This window comes from Tamandua tetradactyla, chromosome Y (assembly GCF_023851605.1).
Source record: "Tamandua tetradactyla isolate mTamTet1 chromosome Y, mTamTet1.pri, whole genome shotgun sequence".
In the NCBI taxonomy this organism is placed as follows: Eukaryota; Metazoa; Chordata; class Mammalia; order Pilosa; family Myrmecophagidae; genus Tamandua; species Tamandua tetradactyla.
In genome coordinates this window covers 149,758-167,641 of record NC_135354.1, presented here as the reverse complement: position 1 = coordinate 167,641, position 17,884 = coordinate 149,758, and the positions used below count along the sequence as shown (strand labels likewise).

The 17,884-nt window shown below is 38.2% G+C and overlaps 1 long non-coding RNA gene across 1 annotated transcript; it reads right to left on the bottom strand.

Annotated features, from left to right (window-relative positions):
* Nucleotides 1-27: 27 nt before the first annotated feature.
* On the bottom strand, nt 28-17,836 carry LOC143672614 (uncharacterized). Its single transcript, XR_013169915.1, has 2 exons — nt 17,590-17,836; nt 28-166 (listed from the first exon to the last, which is right to left on the bottom strand). It is a non-coding gene; the product is annotated as an uncharacterized LOC143672614 (long non-coding RNA).
* Between the last annotated feature and the right edge of the window lie 48 nt (nt 17,837-17,884).

Sequence of the window (17,884 nt, the reverse complement as noted above, 5' to 3'; positions counted from 1 at the left end):
CCAACATTTATGACAATGGAAATACTACCTTAAGTCTTCAGTTACTGACTCTTCTACCCTGGGCTTCTTTCCAAAAATGGATTCATCTGTGCCTTCAAAATCTCCATCTCTCTTGTTTTTTCCACTATTAGTTGAATCCAATTGAAATTTACTATCAATACATTTCCTGAAAAATAAACATCTAAAAATTAATTCTACAGTTTATGCTCTAACTTTAGGGATGACACAATGAAATAAACACCATTAGCAGAAAAAGTCACTTAAACAGATGAGTGCTACAAATAAAAACTGGCTGCAGCTCAAAATGCTCTAACTTAACCAGGAAAACTGAATACTACTCCTTTTGGATCTCATAATTTTCTGGAACTTTGGTTTAAAATGTTTCAAACCCCACATTAATATAACCATTAATGTAAATTTCTTAAAATTTGAAAATCAAACCACCATTAGATATTTACATGAGCACCTTCAGTAAGTATTTAATGCTTACTTTGTTGGCATAATATTACTATTTGAGAGGAAGTTTATTTTTATGGCTGCAATGGCTGGCTGAAAGTAGTGACAATAAATGGTACTTGGTGAACTGCATATCCAATAAGGTATTCTACCCTCATCTTACACACACAAAAATGCCATCTGCCCAAATCCATAAGGATTTTAGATCTAATCATCAAAGGTAAAAACAACAATGCCTCCAGAAGATAAAGCAGGAAAATTATCCTTATGGTTTCATAAGCAGGACATGAAAATTACTAACCAAAAAGCAGAAGTTTAATAAGCTGAACTGCATTAAAATTAACAATTTCTGTTAATCAAAAGGTTCCATTAATAGAGAAAGAGGCAAGACAAATAGATCGAGGAGATAAATGAAACATATATAATGACCAAGGCTTACATCTAAAATACTGGTTAATTAAAAAAAATTCTAAAAATGAACAAATAGAGAAGGGATAAGAGGGTGACTGAAGCAGCAATTTGGGAATGCAGCTGACCTGGGAAAACCTTCTGCACCACATGTGGCAGCCCTGAGTGCAGAGGCCGAGGAACTGAGAGGCAGAGGGCTGGAGCCTGGAGTGGAGCCACAGAACAGTGGAGCCCGTGGGAGAGCACAGACAGGTATACAGGACTCGGAGGTAAGCAGGCTGCATTCCTTGGGTGCACTACCCTCACCGGGGCAGCCCCATGACCAGCGACTCACCCCACACCCCACGCACCTGAACCACCTCACCCATTCCAATTCCATGTGCCCCACCCCACCAGTCCCCAGTGCACGTACCTGCCCCCCATCCCCACCCAGAGTGCAGCACAACCCAACTCTCCTACACCCCTCCCAAGCACTACCCCCCTTCCTGTTCCCTGCAGGGTGTTACCAGTGCATAAATGTCACAGGCACTAACTTTCATACCTAGGATACCTCCCATCCCTCCCCCACTCCCCTGCCCATTGTGTGGCACAGCCTCACCCCACCCTCCCTGAGCTCAGCACATCCGTTTGTAGCACTCCCAGGCCCATGCATGCACACGGACCCCCAATCATGTCATTCAGCTCTGGAAACTACATGTTACAGCAGTCCTAGAACCATGCGTGCACACAGCCCTCAGCCTCACTTCCCAGCTCTAAGAGCCGACCTGCACAGCTGGGTCACATATGCCCCCAATCCATGAAGGAATAATACCATCCTGCTGCCACAGCTCTATGCATGCGCACAAAAGGCCCCATGCCATAGACCAGGGCACACCAGGGTTATGTCCCCCAGATCAGTGCACCTGCACAGCTATATCCTCCCGGGCCGCTGGGCACACATGTTCACAAGCACCAGTGTAACACCCCCAATCTAGGCCCATTACCTGTCCTGAAACAAATCACCATACTGAGTGCTCCACCCCTTGCCCTGCTCCCTGCTGTACAACCATCCCACAAACACAAGGCCTTAGACTACTAAAAGAAATCAACTCCCAAAGTAAATAATCAAGATATCTACCAGCGATGAAGACAGAGAAGATCACTAAGCATATCATAATGCAGACAGATACGGCCCTGCCTAAAGACCAAATTAAAACAGCTGAGGAGATAGACACTGGAACTAATCAAAGATGTTCATACAACTGTACTTAATAAAATAAGTGGGTAGCAAAGGAGATCAAGAAACAGTACAAAAGCACAAAGACGAATTTGAAAGTATAGACAGAAAAACAGCGGAAAACACAGAGATTAAAGACTCTGTTGACCAAATAAAAAACATACTAGAGGCACACAACATCAGATCTGAAGAGACAGAAGAAAGAATAAGTGATATAGAGGACAGGATAATTGATTTCAAAGACTCAAAACAGCAAATGGCAAAAAAGATGGAAAAAAATGAATGGGAACTCAGAGAAATGATACACAAAATGAAGCGCACAAATATAAGAATCACTGGTGCCCCAGGAGAAGAGAGGAGTATTGGGCTAGGAAGAGTAGTTGAGGATATCATGGTGGAAAACTTCCCAACCCTCATAAAGGACATAAATATACAAGTCAAAGAAACCCAAAGAACTTCAAACAGAATAAATCCAAACGGGACTTCAAGGCACATACTAATCAGTCTGTCGAAACAGAAGCAGAAAATCCTGAAAGAGGCAAGAGAGAAACAATCTACTACATAAATGGAAATTAAATAAGACAGAATTCTGACTACTCAACTAGTACCCTGGAGGCGAGAAGGCAGTGGTATGATATAGTCAAGATCCTGAAAGAGACAGACTTCCAGCCAAGAATTCTATACCCAGCTAAACTGTCCTTTAAAATTGAGGGGGTGGGGTGGGCCATGGTGGCTTAGTGGCAGAGTTCTTGCCTGCCATGCTGAAGACCCGGGTTCTATTCCTGGTGCCTGCCCATGCCAAAAAACAAATAAACAAGAAAAAAAAAGTGCATACCAAACTAAACTTGAGGGGGAGATTAAAGCTTTCACAGACAAAGTAGTCCTGAAAGATGTTGTCAACAAGAGATTGGCCCTACAAGAAATACTAATAGGAGTTCTGCCAGCTGAAAAAAAAGACAGGAGAGGGAAGTCTGGAGGAGGGCACAGAATTGAAGAGTACCACTAAGGGTAATTTAAAGAAGACAAAGAGAAAGAGGGAAAAGAATATATAGATCTGACAAATAAAATAAAAAGATAAGCTGGTGGAATCAAGAAACACCTTTTCAGTAATAACTTTGAATGTTAAAGGACTAAATTTACCAGTTAAAAGATACAGATTGGCAGAATGGATTAAGAAACAATCCAGCTATATGCTGCTTACAAGAGACTCATCTTAGACACAAGGATACAAATAGACTGAAAGTGAAAGGCTAGAAAAAGATTTTCCACACAAGTTGTAACCAAAAGAAAACAGGAGTAGCTACACTAACATCGGACAAAATAGACTTTACATGTAATGATACCATAAGAGACAAAGAGGACACTACTTAAAGGCTCAAATCACCAAGAAGATATAACAATGATAAATGTTTATGCTCCCAATCAAGGAGCTCCAAAGAACATGAAACAGACATTGGCAAAACTGAAGGGAGCAATAGATGTTTCAACAATAACAGTAGGAGACTTCAACATACCATTCTCCTCTATAGATAGAACAACCAGACAGAAGATCAATAAGGAAATAGAGAAGATAAATAACTTGATAAACAAATTAGACCTAATAGAAATACATAGGTCATTATACCCCAAAGCACAAGATTATACACTCTTCTCCACTGCTAGTGTAATATTCTCCAGGATAGATCATATGTTGGGGCACAAAACAGTTCTTTATACATTTTAAAATACTGAAATTATTCAAAGCCTTTCTCTGATCACAATGGGATGAAGCTGGATCTCAATAATCACCAAAGAATGAGAACATTCACAAATATATGGAGATTAGATAACACATTGTTAAACAATCAGTGGGTCCAAGATGAAATTGCTAGAGAAATCAGCAGCCATCAGGTAATGAATGAAAATGAGACAACTTATCAGAACTTAAGGAATTCGGCAAAGGTTGTGCTGAGAAGGAAATTTATTGACTTAAATGCCTATACTAAAAAACAAGAAAGAGCAAAAATCGAGGCCTTGACAGCAAACCTGGAGGAACTTGAGAAAGAACAGTAAACTACTCCCAAAGCAAATAGAAGAGAAATAACAAAGATCAAAGCAGAGATAAATGAATGGCAGAACAAAAGCACAGTAGAAAGAATCAATAAAACCAAAAGTTGGTTCTTTGAGAAGATCAATAAAATTGATAGGCCACTAACAAGACTGACAAAGAAAAAAAGAGAGAGGATGCAAATAAACAAAATAAAAAATGAGAAGGGGTGCGTTACCAGAGACCCTAAAGAAATAAAAGAAGTCATAAGAGGATACTATGAATGACTATACGCCAACAAACTAGACAACTTAGATGAAATGGACAAATTCCTGGAGACGCACAAACAAGCTACACTGACTCAGGAAGAAATAGAAGATCTCAACAAACCAATCACAAGTAAAGAGATTCAATCAGTCATCAAAAATCTTCCAACAAAGAAAAGCCCAGGACCAGATGGCTTCACAGGGGAATTTTAGCAAACATTCCAGAAAGAACTAACAACAATTCTGTTCAAATTTTTCCCAAAAATTGAGGAAAAAAGGAATTCTAACTCATTTTATGAAGCTACTATCATTTTAATATCAAAACCAGGTAAAGATGCTATAAGAAAGGAAAAGTACATACCAATCTTCCTAATGAACATAGATGCAAAAATTCTCAATAAAATATTAGCAAATTGAATCCAATGTCACATTAAAAGAATAATACACCATGACAAAGTGGAATATATACCAGGAATGCAAGTATAGCTCAACACAAGAAAATCAATTAATGTAATACAGCACATTAGGAAATCAAAAGGGAAAGGTCACATGATCATCTTGATTGATGCTGAAAAAGGATTCGACAAAATTCAGCATCCTTTTCTGATAAAAAATTCCAAAAGATAGGAATCATAGGTAACTACCTCAATATGATAAAAGGAATATATGAAAAACCGACAACTAGTATCATACTCAATGGAGAGAACTTAAAAGCCTTCCCCTAAGATCAGGTACAAGACAAGGATGCCCACTGTCACCACTAGTATTCAACACTGTGCTAGAAGTCCTAGCTAGAGCAATCAGGCAGGACAAAGAAATAAAAGGCATCCAACTTGAAAAGGAAGAAGTAAAACTCTCATTATTTGCAGATGATATGATACGATACTTGGAAGATCCAGAGAAATCTAAAGCAAAGTTACATGAGGTAATAAATTCAGCAAGGTGGCGGGATATAAAATTAATGTGCACAAATCAGTAACATTCCTATACACAAGTAATGAGCTAGCTGAGGAGTCAGTTAAGGAAAAAATCCCCATTCAAAATAGCAACTAAAAGAATCAAGTACTTAGGAATGAGCTTAACTAGGGACATAAAGGACTACATAACATTGGTTAAAGAAATCAAAGACCTAAATAGGTGGAAAGCCATACCCTGCTCAGGGACAGGAAGGTTAAATATAGTTAAGATGTCAATTCTACCCAAAATGATCTACAGATTCAAGGGAGTACCAATCAAAATTCCAATAACCTACATTGAAGACTTGGAAAAGCTACTTACCAAGTTCATCTGGAAGGGAAAGAAACCCTGAATAGCTAAAAGCATCCTCAGAAAGAAGAATGAAGTGGGAGGATTAACATTTCTGGACTTTAAAACTTATTATAAAGTCACACTGCTCAAAACAGCATGGTATTGGCAAAGATAGAAGTACTGACCAATGGAATTGAATCGAGAGTGCAGAAACAGACCGTCAAATTTATGGTCAACTGATTTTTGACAAGGCTCCCAACTCTACTAAATAGGGACAAAATAGTGTTGTCAATAAATGGGCATGGGAGAACTGGATATCAATGGCCAAAAGAACGAAAGAGAACCCTTACCTTAACCTTCTGTACAAAAATGGATTCGAAGCAGATCAAATACCTAAATATAAGTACTAGGACCATAAAGCTCCTAGAAGAAAACGCAGGAAAACATCTTCAAGACCTAGTAATAGGAGGTAGCTTCCTAAATATACCCAAAGCACAAAAAACAAAAGAAAAAACAGATAAATGGGAACTCCTCAAAATCAAATGCTTTGGGGCCTCAAGAGACTTGGTCAAAAAGGTGAAGAGGTAGCCAATTCAATGGGAGAAAATATTTGGAAATCACACATCAGACAAAAGTTTGATATCCTGTATACATAAAAAAAATCATACAACTCAATAACAAAAGAACAAACAACCGAATTATAAAATCAGCTAAAGATATGAATAGGCATTTTTCTGAAGAGTAAATACAGATGGCGCAAAAGCCAATGAAGAGATGTTCATTTTCATTGGCTATAAGGGAAATTTACATCAAGACTACAATGAGATACCACTCACACTTATAAGAATGGCTGCTATTAAACAACAGGAAATGACAAATGTTGAAGAGGATGTGAAGAAATTGGGACACTATGCACTGCTGGTGGGAATGTATAATGGCGCAGCCACAAGAGGAGAGTTTGGCAGTTTCTTAGGAAACTAAATATTGAGCTACGCTACTTGGATATCCCAGAAGAGCTGAAAGCAGTGACACAGACATCTGTACACCGATGTTCATAGCAGCATTATTCACAATTGCCAAAAGAAGGGAACAATTCAAACGCTCACCAAGAGATGAATGGATTAACAAAATCTGGTATATACATACAATGTAATATTATGCAGCAGTAAGATGAAGTGTCATCCTGAAGCACATGACATGAGAGATGAACCTTGAGGACACAAGGTTGAGTGAAATAAGCCAGACACAAAAGAAAGATACTGTATGACTCCACTTTTATGACCATGGTAAAGGGAAAATCGGAGGCATATAACAGAATATGGGAGACTTAGAGATACACAGAAGTTAGAGATACGTGAATAGTTAACTAATGAGGCTGAACGTGAATGTAAGGGGATAGAAGTGAAGCTAGTTCTCTAGGGGATCTATAATTCTATATTGAAGATGAACATGATTGAAAGAGGCTGTCCAGACCTATGTGTTTCACAGATTAACACTACAACTATAAATAATCTCTTGCAAGAATTACTTCAAAGGTATGATTCGTGTACAAAGAGTGTTTAAGTCCAGGGTATAGGGAGAAAACTTGTATTGCATGCTATGGGCTATGTTTAACAGGAAAACATCAGCAGTACAACAGTAATAGCAGGGGCATAACATGGGGGGAGGGACAAAAGTTAAGGTGAGGTTTAGATTTCCTATTTGGTGAGGGTGTGTTTATTGATTACCTTTCTCTTGGGAACAATGAAATTATCTAAAACTGAGACTGTTGATGGACTATAGACATTATACCTGACACCTAATGAATGCAGGTGGCTGAAGGACGCACCAACTGAATGAGAAGTAGATTGGCGAATGATTGTGGAATGATTATGTATACATATGATCAAATATTGTACTGCTACAAAAAGGAACGAAGTCATGAGACATGCAACAATGTGAATGAACCTGTGGAACATCTGGAAATGAAAGAACCAGTATTCTATGGTTTCTTTTAGAAAATGCTTACTAGAAAACAGGGGCCTAGATTGTAAACTCTCACAGCAGACACACTGAGTGCAGAGTGGTAATTATTGCTTCTGGATTTTGAGAGGATGTTTATGTATCTATACCCTGGTATTCACAGATAAGAACAAAGCCAAACAGGTCAGGATTAAGGTAATTCAGAGCACAAGGATAAGGAAGACAATGTCTACATTTTAGAACCACACCTATTCTTTGAGACCAAAAGAAGAAAGGATTATTTTGTCTGGAACCTAAATTTTCTAAGCACATAATCTAACGCAATCTGTCTGGATAGTTCATTTGAACAACTGAAATACAAGGAGCCCAGAATAAGAATGAGGGTCTTTAATCCTGTATAGCTTAATGTAATGCCTGGATACATCCTAGAATATATTAAGCAGATAATTAGAAAGTATTGGCAAAGTTCTTTGAGGGATGGAAGAGAAAATACAGAACTATTAAACTTTACCATCAAGACTTCCCCTGATACTGTGTCAAACATTAAGGCCACCCAAATCAATAGGTCAAGCCCTTGATCTTGAGGCTTACTCTTCTAAAGCTTACGTAGGTTGCAGAGAAATGAAGCCTACCTATAGGTATGACCAAAGACCTCTTTTGTGGCTCAGATGTGACCTCACTCTCTCTAAGCCCAATTCTGTGAGTGAAATCATTGCCCTCCCCCCTATGTGGGGCATGACATCCAGGGTGAAAGTCTCCCTGGTGGTGTAAGAGATGACTCCCAAGGGAGTCATTTTTTCCTTTCTCCAAAAAAAAAAAGTCCCTCTGGCACCGTGGGATCAACAATGCCATCTTGATTAAAAGGCGGAAAGAACTAAAAAAGTATCAGTGGCTGAGAGAGTTCAAATAGAGTGGAGAAGCTACTCTAGAGGTCACTCTCAGGCAAGGTTCAGTTAGACGCCGCAACCTACAATAGCTTGCCAAACCCCAACTAAAACCATTCCAGCCAATCCTAAAAAACACCTAGGGCAATGCATAAGATTATACAAAGGTTCTATGCACTAGGGTAAGTTTCCAGATGGGTCACTGGACCAATCTGGACGGCCCAACTTCTCCAGAACATCAGCAATTTCTATCTCCCTATCCCATATTAGTGATAGACCCTTTCAAAACGAAAAAGTTAGAATGTCCATAACTCAAACACCCCTCAAGAGAGGAATAGAAAGATCAAAGGTAATGGTGGAGTTATACGGAGAAGGTAAGGTTTAACAAATATGATTGCTGAATCATTAAATTGGTATTTCTTTAGTCTCCAGTAGCTAGAGCAGCTAGAAGTAAAAACCTAAAATTGTAGAATTGTAACCCATACCAAACTCTGAAATCTGTTCTACAACTAACTGTTGTGCTGTACTTTGAAATGTATTGCTTTTTTGTTTATACGTAATTCTCAAAAAAAAAAAAGTCAAATGTGATGACAAAAAACATTTATCCCTTTTAGCCTCCTATATTCTGAAACAGCTAGAAGAAAAAATCTGAGATGATGGGATGGTAATGGGATCTGTCCTGTAACTACTTGTTGAAAAGTGCTTTGAAAACTTATCTTTTTCTTTCTTTGCTTTTTATATATTTTATATTATACAATAAAAAAAGTAAAAAAAAAAAGAGAGAGAGAGAGGGAAATGAATATACAGATTTGAAAACTAAAAACTAAAGGGTAAGATGGTATATTAAATAACTGCTTTTACAGTAACAACTTAGAAATGTTAGTGTACTAAACTCACCAATTAAACGATACAGATTTTTGAAACGATTGCAGGGAAGTACCTGAAACTGCTGAGCTGTGTTCCAGTAGCCTTGATTCTTGAAGACCACTGTATAAAGATATAGTTTTTACAATGTGACTATGTGATTGTGAAAATCTTGTGTATGATGCTTCTTTTGTTCAGGGCATGGACAGATGAGTTTAAAAAAAATGGATAAATAAACAATAGAGGAGAGAGAGGGTAAAATAAATTTCTTAGATGGAAATACTAGTGGTCAATTAGAGGGTATGGTAAGGTGTAGAGGTGTATGAGTTTTTCATTTTATTTCTTTTTCTGGAGTGATGCAAATGTCCTAAAGAATTATCATGGTGATGAACACACAACTGTGATGATATTGTGAGCCACTGATTACACCATGTATGGAATATATGCATGTGAAGACTTCTCAATAAAAATATTTTTTAAAAAGATACAGACTGACAGAACATATTAAAAAATTTAATCTGTCTATATGCTGTTTATAAGAGATGCATCTTAGACCCAAGGACACAAATCATTTGAAAGTGAAAGGATAGAACAAGATGTTCTATGCAAGCTGTAACCAAAAGAAAGCAGTGGTTATACTAAAATCAGACAATATAGACTTTAAATGTAAAGACATCATAACAGACAAAGAAGAACACTACACATTAAAGAAAGGGATGATTCACCAAGAGGAAGTAACAATCATAAATCTTTATGGAGCTCCAAAGTACTCATGAGGCAAACACTGGCAAAACTGAAGGGAGCTACAGAGATTTCAATAATAATAGTGGGAGACTTCAATATGTCACTCTCTACTATAGATAGAACAACCTGTCAGAGGATCAGTAAGGACATACAGAACCTAAACTATGTGATAAATGCATTAGACCTAAAAGACACACACATATATATAGATCATTACACCCCAAAATACCAGGATATTAGTATTCATGGAACATTCTCCAGGATAGATCATATGCTATGACACAAAATGAGTCTTTATAAATTTGATAAGACTGAAATTATCCAAAGCACTTTCTCTGACCACGATAGAATGAAGCTGGGAATTAAAAGCCACCAAGAACTAGAGATTTCACAAATATAAGGAGATTAAACAGCATACTCGTAAATAGTCAGTGGGTCAAAGAAGAAATTGCTAGGGAAATCGGTAAATATCTGGAGACAAATGATAATGAGAATACAACATATCAGAACTTATGGGATGTGGCAAAGGCCATGATGAGAGGAAAATTTATTGGCCAAAATGCCTGTATTAAAAAACAAGAATGAACAAAAACTGAGGACTTACCTGCTTACCTCGAGAATTTAGAGACAGAACAGGAAATTAATCCCAGTAACAGCAAATAAAAGAAGAGAAATAATAAAGATGAGAGCAGAAATAAACAAACTGGAAAACAATAAAACAGCATCAGAAAAAAAAGTTGGTTGATAAAATTAGTAAAATTAATGGACCCCTAGTAGATTAAAAAAAGAAAAAAAAGAGAAAAGCAAATAAAATAAGAAATGAGACGGGGTCCTTACCTGGATGCCGAAAAAATTTTAAAAATAATAAGACAATACTATAAATATACCAACAAACTACAGAAGATAGATAGAATGGACAAACTTCTGGAAACACATGAACAACCTATAATGTCTTGAGAAGAAATACACGACCTCAACAAATCAATTACAAATAAAGAGTTTAATCAGGCATCAAAAATCTTCACACAGGGCATGGTGGGTCAGCAGAACAGGTTCAATTCCCAGTGTCTGGCCATGAAAAAAAAAAAGTACAAAAAATCTTTCCACAAAGAAAAACCCAGGAGACAGCTTCACTGGGGAATTTTATCAAACATTCCAAAAAGAACTAACACCAATCCTGCTCAAACTTGCCCAAAAAATTGAGGGAAAAGGACTGCTATGTAACTCATTTTATAAAGTTAGCATCACTCTTAATACCAAAACCAGATAAAGATGCTACAAGAAAGGAAAACTACAGACCAATCTCCCTAATGAACACAGAGGCAAAAATTCTCAAAATGCTAGCAAATCAAATCAAATCAAATAATACATTGAAACAATTACATATCATGACCAAGTAGGGTTTATACCAAGAACACAATGGTGGTTCAATACAAGAAAATCAATCAACATAATAAAGCACATCAAACGAAAGGAAAAATCACATGATCATATTGATTGATGCTGAAAAATTCGACAAGATTGAGCTTCCTTTCCTGATAAAAACATTTCAAAAGGTAGGAACTGAAGGAAATGTTCTCAATATCATAAAAGGCATATATGAAAAACCCATAGCCAGCATCATACTTAATGGTGAGACTGAAGGCATTCCACCTAAGATTGGGAACAAAACAAAGAAAACCACTGTCACCACTATTATTCAACATCTTACTAGAAATCCTAGCTGTAATGATTAGACAGGAAAAAGAAATAAAAGGCACCCAAATAGGAAAGGAAGAAGTAAAAGTTTCATTATTTGCAGATGACATAATCTTGTTGTTCTAGTTTGCTAGCTGCTGGAATGCAATATACCAGAAACGGAATGGCTTTTAAAAGGGAGAATTTAATGAGTTGCAAGTTTACAGTTCTAAGGCCGAGAAAATGTTCCAATTAAAACAAGTCTAAAGAAATGTCCAATCAAAGGTATCTAGGGAAAGATACCTTGGTTCAAGAAGGCCGATGAAGTTCAGGGTTTCTCTCTCAAGTGAGAAGGCACATGGTGAACACAGGGCTTCTCTCTCAGCTGGAAGGGCACATGGTGAACACGGCGTCATCTGCTAGCTTTCTCTCCTGGCTTCCTATTTCATGAAGCTCCCCGGGAGGTGTCTTCCTTCTTCATCTCCAAAGGTCGCTGGCTGGTGGACTCTCTGCTTTGTAGTGTTGCTCTCTCTGAATCTCTCATTCTCCAAAATGTTTCCTCTTTTATAGGACTTCAGAAACTAATCAAGACCCACTCAAATGGGTGGAGACATGTCATTCCCTAATCCAGTTTAACAACCATTCTTAACTAAATCACATCAACCAGGTAGATGATCTCATTACAGTTTCAAACATACAGTATTGAATACAGATTATTCTACCTTTATGAACTGGGATTTATATTAAAACATGGCTTTTCTTAGGGGGCATACCTCCTTTGAAACCAGCACACTTGTACTTAGAAAACCCAGAAAAATCTATGACAAAGCTACTTCAGCTAATAAATTCAGCAAAGTAGCAGAATTTAAGATTAATGATCAAAAATCAGTACTGTTTCTATACACAAACAATGATGTATCTGAGGAAACAATTAAGGAAAAAATTCCATTCAAAATACTGACCAAAAGAATCAGGTATCTAGGAATAATCCTAACCAAGAATGTCAAGGACTTATATACAGAAAACTACAAAACCTTGCTTAAAGACATTTAAAATGACCTAAATAGATGGAAAGACATTCCTTGCTCACAGACAGGAAAGTTGAATGTAGTCAAGATGTCAATTCAAGATTCAATGCAATATCAATCAAATCCCAACAACCTACTTTTAAGACTTGGAAAAGCTAGTTATCAAATTTACTTAGAAGGGGAAGAGACCCTGTGGTAGTTAGGTCCAGGTGTCAACTTGGCCAGGTGAACGTGCCTAGTTCTGTTGCTGTGGACATGAGCCAATGGTACGTGAATATCATCTGTTGCTGATTACACCTGCAGTCAGCTAGGAGGGGTGCCTGCTGCAATGAATGATGTTTGACTTAAATGACTATTGCTTAAATGAGAGAGCTCAATGTGGCACAGCTCAAGCAGCTCAGAATACCTCATCTTGGCACTCACAGCTCAGCCCAGGCCTTTGGAGATACAGAAAAGAATCATCCCAGGGAAAGTTGTTGGAACCCAGAGGCCTGGAGAGAAGGAAAGCAGAGATTGCCCTGTGCCTTCCCATGTAAGAAAGAACCTCAGTTGAAAGTTAGCTGCCTTTCCTCTGAAGAACTAATGAAATAAATCCCCTTTTATTAAAAGTCAATCCGTCTCTGGTGTGTTGCATTTCAGCAGCTAGCAAACTACTACAGACCCCAAATAGCTAAAGATATTAAAAAGAAAAAAAAAAACAAAACAGCAAAGTGGGAGAAACTATCACTTCCTAACTATATAGCCACAGTGGTCAAAACAGTATGGTACTGGCACAAAGACAGAAGTATTGACCAAATGAATAAAATCAAGAGTGTGGAGATGAACCACCAAATCTATGGACAACTGATCTTCAATAAGGCCCCCAAATCCACTGAACTGGGATAGAAAAGTCTTTTCAATAAATACTGATATCCAATTCCATGGGAGAATTGGATATCAATAGCCAAAGGAATGAAAGAATCAGAATCACTACCTCGTACCTTATACAAAAGTTAATTCAAAATGGATTAAAGACCTAAATGTAAGAGCCAGTACCATAAAACTTCTGGAAGAAAATGCAAGGAAACATCTTCAAGATCTAGTAACAGGACATAGCTTCTTAAACTTTACATCTAAGAGTGTAAAAAAAAAACAGTGAAAGAAAAACACAAATGGGAACTCCTTAAGATCAAGAGTTTCTGCATCTCAAAGATACAGAAGACACACCTTGCTAAAAAGGTGAAGAGGAAGTCAACTCAATGGGTGAAAATATTTGCAAACATATCAGATAAATGCTTGATATTCTACATACATAAATAAATTATACATATCAACAAGAGAACAAACAACACAATTATAAAACAGGACATGAATAGACAATTTTCTGAAGAGGAAATACAGATGGCTAAAAAGCACATGAAGTGATGCTCATTTTCATTAGCTATAAGGAAAATGCAAATCAAGATAACAATGAGATATCACCTCACACCTATAAAACTGGCTGCTACTAAGGAAAAAGAAACTAAAATATTGGAAAAGATGTGGGAAATCAGAACACTTATTTACTGTTGGTTGGAATGGATAATGGTGCAGCTGCTGTGGAAGACAGTTTGGTGACTCCTCAGAAAACTAAATATTGAGTTGTCCTACGACCCAGCAATACCACTACTTGGTATATACCCAGAAGAGATCAAAGCAGTGACAGGAACAGACATTTGCACACTGATCTTCATAGTGGTACTATTCACAATTGCCAAAAAAAGATGGAATCAATCCAAGTGCCCATCAGCAGACAAGTGGATAAATAAAATGTGGTGTATATATGTACAACAGAATATCATGCAGCAGTAAGACAAAATGTGGTCCTTAAGCACATGACAATGTGGATGAACCTTGAGGACATAATGATGAGAGAAATAAGTCAGATACAAAAGGACAGAAACTATATGACTTTGCTATTATCACTCTGGTGAAGGTAATCTCAGCGTTTACACTATAGAAAATAGCAGACGTTGAAGTACAGAAAAGTTAGAGACAGAGGAAGCTATCCAATGAGGTTGAACCTAAATGCAAAGGAATGGATAGAAGTGATATTTACTAATTAGCGGGTTGTAAGTAACATAACGATATTGAAGATGACTATGACTGAAAGGAGATATTTAGTGCCATGTATCCCACAGATTAAATCTACAATTAAAAATAAGTTCTCGCGTGAACTATTACAAAGGTTCAATAGTAGACAAGGAGTCAGTAGAGGGATATGGGGGAAAACTAAAAATGCATGCTGTAGTCCACAACACCAAAGGCAACTAATTGGGGGAGGGGGGACAAGGAATAAGGGGCAGTTTTTATCTGATAGTTGGTGACACTGTGTCGGTTCTTTGCCGCTATGGACCAATGAAAATTGTCTAAAACTGAGAGTACTGCTGACTGTAGGCCAAATGAGGATACTGCAAGACATGGTTTGTTTCTTTTGGACATTATCCATAATGCCCAACAGACTGAGGATGCCAAAGGGTACAATGACCAAGAAGCAGAATGGCAAACTGTGATACACTTATATGATCAAATATGGTAGGGCTACAAAAAAGATGCCGAGAGGCATGCAACAAACCGAATAAATCTTGGGGACAATGTGTTTTGCAAAATAAGCCAGAAACAAAAGACAAGGTCTCTCTCAAAAAAATACTTTCAAGAAAACGAGAGCCTAGATTGTGGGCCCTAATAGCAGTCACATTTGGTCTGAAGTTGTAGACAAATTTCTGGATTCTGAGAAACTGAGCTATATGTGAATCATCAGCTGGTATTTCTCTGAAACTCTGAGTAATTCTGTGACACCTAAGACCCAGAAATGGAGGGCTGCAACCCTGAAAGTTGGCATAGCTATATATAATAACAGTTAAAGTAACTGAAAAAAGAGATCAGGCCTCAATTAGAGTTTAAAATGAAGCCAGTCTGGCTAGGTCTAAGGTAAATTAGAATGCAGGGTAAAAGATGATAACATATACTATAGACGTTCAGCTACTGTATGAGACCTAAGGCACAGAGATTTATTATGTCTAAAACTTAAATTTTCAGTCACACCAATCAAAATCAACCTCTCTCAATCACTCACTACAACAATCCAAATTCTTGGAGTCCAGAACGGGAATGAGGTCTTGTAATTCTGTTTATCTTCATATAATACCAGGATACATGTCAGACTATGGTGGGTTGATAATTAAAAAGTGTTGGTAGAGTCCCTTTGAGGGTCCACAGCGGGGGAAATCATTGTCCTCCCCACTACGTGGTACATGACATACAGAAGTGAATATTCCCCTGACAACAGGGAGCATGATTCCGGGTGATAATTCTGGCGCTGGTATCATAGGATTGACAATGCCTTCCTGACCAAAAGGGGAAAAAGCAGTGTAATAAAATATGGCAACAGTGGCCAAAAGACATCAAATAAAGTCACAAGAATATTTCTGAGGCTACTTCTACGCAAGCTACAGTTGGACAGGGCTAACTGTCATGGTCTGCTAAACCCCAACACCAAAATACATGTCTGTTGACTCTTAACAGGGCTCAACTGAAACTCTATAAAAGTTTCATGCACGAAATCTGCCTTCCTGCAACCTATAATTCCTGGGGGGTTCCTAGGTCAGATAAATCCAGAGGGACCAGCCTTTCTATGATTATCAATTACATTCCCCTATTCGTTAGTGTCAACACCCCTTCTTAACATGAAAAAGTGAGAACAGGAATTGCCTAAAAACCACTATAGATTGGGAGAGCCATCAGAGGAGAAGAAGGTGGTAAGAAAATAGGATTTAACAAATGAGTATGGCTGTTGAACTACTACATTAATATTACTTCCAGCTTCTAGCGTTTTAGAGCAGTTAGAAGGAAAAATCTGAGATGGTGGAATGGTAGTACATGGTAAACTCGGTTCTGTTCTGTAATTACTTACTTAAACATGCTTTGAAAATTTTTGCTTTTTCTTTCTTTCCTGTGATATACATTTTACAATAAGAAACGTTAAAAACATTGTATCTGTTCTACCTCCTTACCTAGAATGAAAATTCAGAGGGCAAAACCGTATCTAATTTAACTCAAGCATCTACTAAGTATATCACCCAATGCCAAGAGTTAAATTTTGTTGATTATACAGGAACCAGCTTACCTTATCTAATTCAAGTTATTAGTTTTTCCTTGTATGCTAGAACTAGTGTGATACACTTCTGGGAACTACAAACATCAATCTCTAGATAAGTTCACACTGTCTGGTAATTTCTCGAAAATTGTCTTAAAACTCAGTAATAGCTAGCATTTGCAAGTTTACAATGTGCTAAGCATTGCCAGGACATTGCACGCTTTATCTTCTAGGCAATATTATCACCATTTTTAGGACGAGAAAACTAGACGTTGGTGAACTTTTCCTTCTGTGGCTATTGGCCCCTTCCCCTCCAACTTACCTATCTGAAGCGTCTTAAGCTTCAAAGCTTATTAAAGCCACTGTCCTGATGCTGGGAATACAGAGCCTAAGTGGTATTCTGTCTACCATTAAGACCGCTACCGCGAAGACGGGGTGGAGTCGGCGACGTAGGAGTGCACGAAATGCAGCGGTGGGCGTGCCCGCTGCCTGCGCGGGACACCAGGGAACACCAAGAACCAGCTTTCCCAAACCAACCATCTTTCTACTTCCTTCTCCAACCTTTGTTTCAGTCCCTCCTTTTCCTCCCTATGCTATTCAAAATATACCCTACTTTCTCGGTCTCTTCTTAAAAGTCGTGTCGTCTTCCCCCAGCATTGACAGAGAAAACAAATTCATCTCGGACGTTCTCCTTACCCGGTCTTTTCCGCAGACCCTGGCGGCCCTTTCCATTTCCCCTTCTCCTTGTCTTTTTTGGTTCCGGCCGCTGTGGTCGAGTCATCCTCGAAGACGCTAAACAATTCATCGCCAAAAGCGTCCGCGATGTCCCTGCCGCTCCGTCTGCTTCCCGAACCGAATCTGCCGAGGCCGCCTCTCGCTCCTACCCATGATGCCTCGCAGTCGCACCGACTGTGACGCCGGGTATGGGCTCAACGGTGGCCTGTGGGAGACAAAAGTGGTCGAGTCACGCGACCGCCGGAAAATTTTCCCC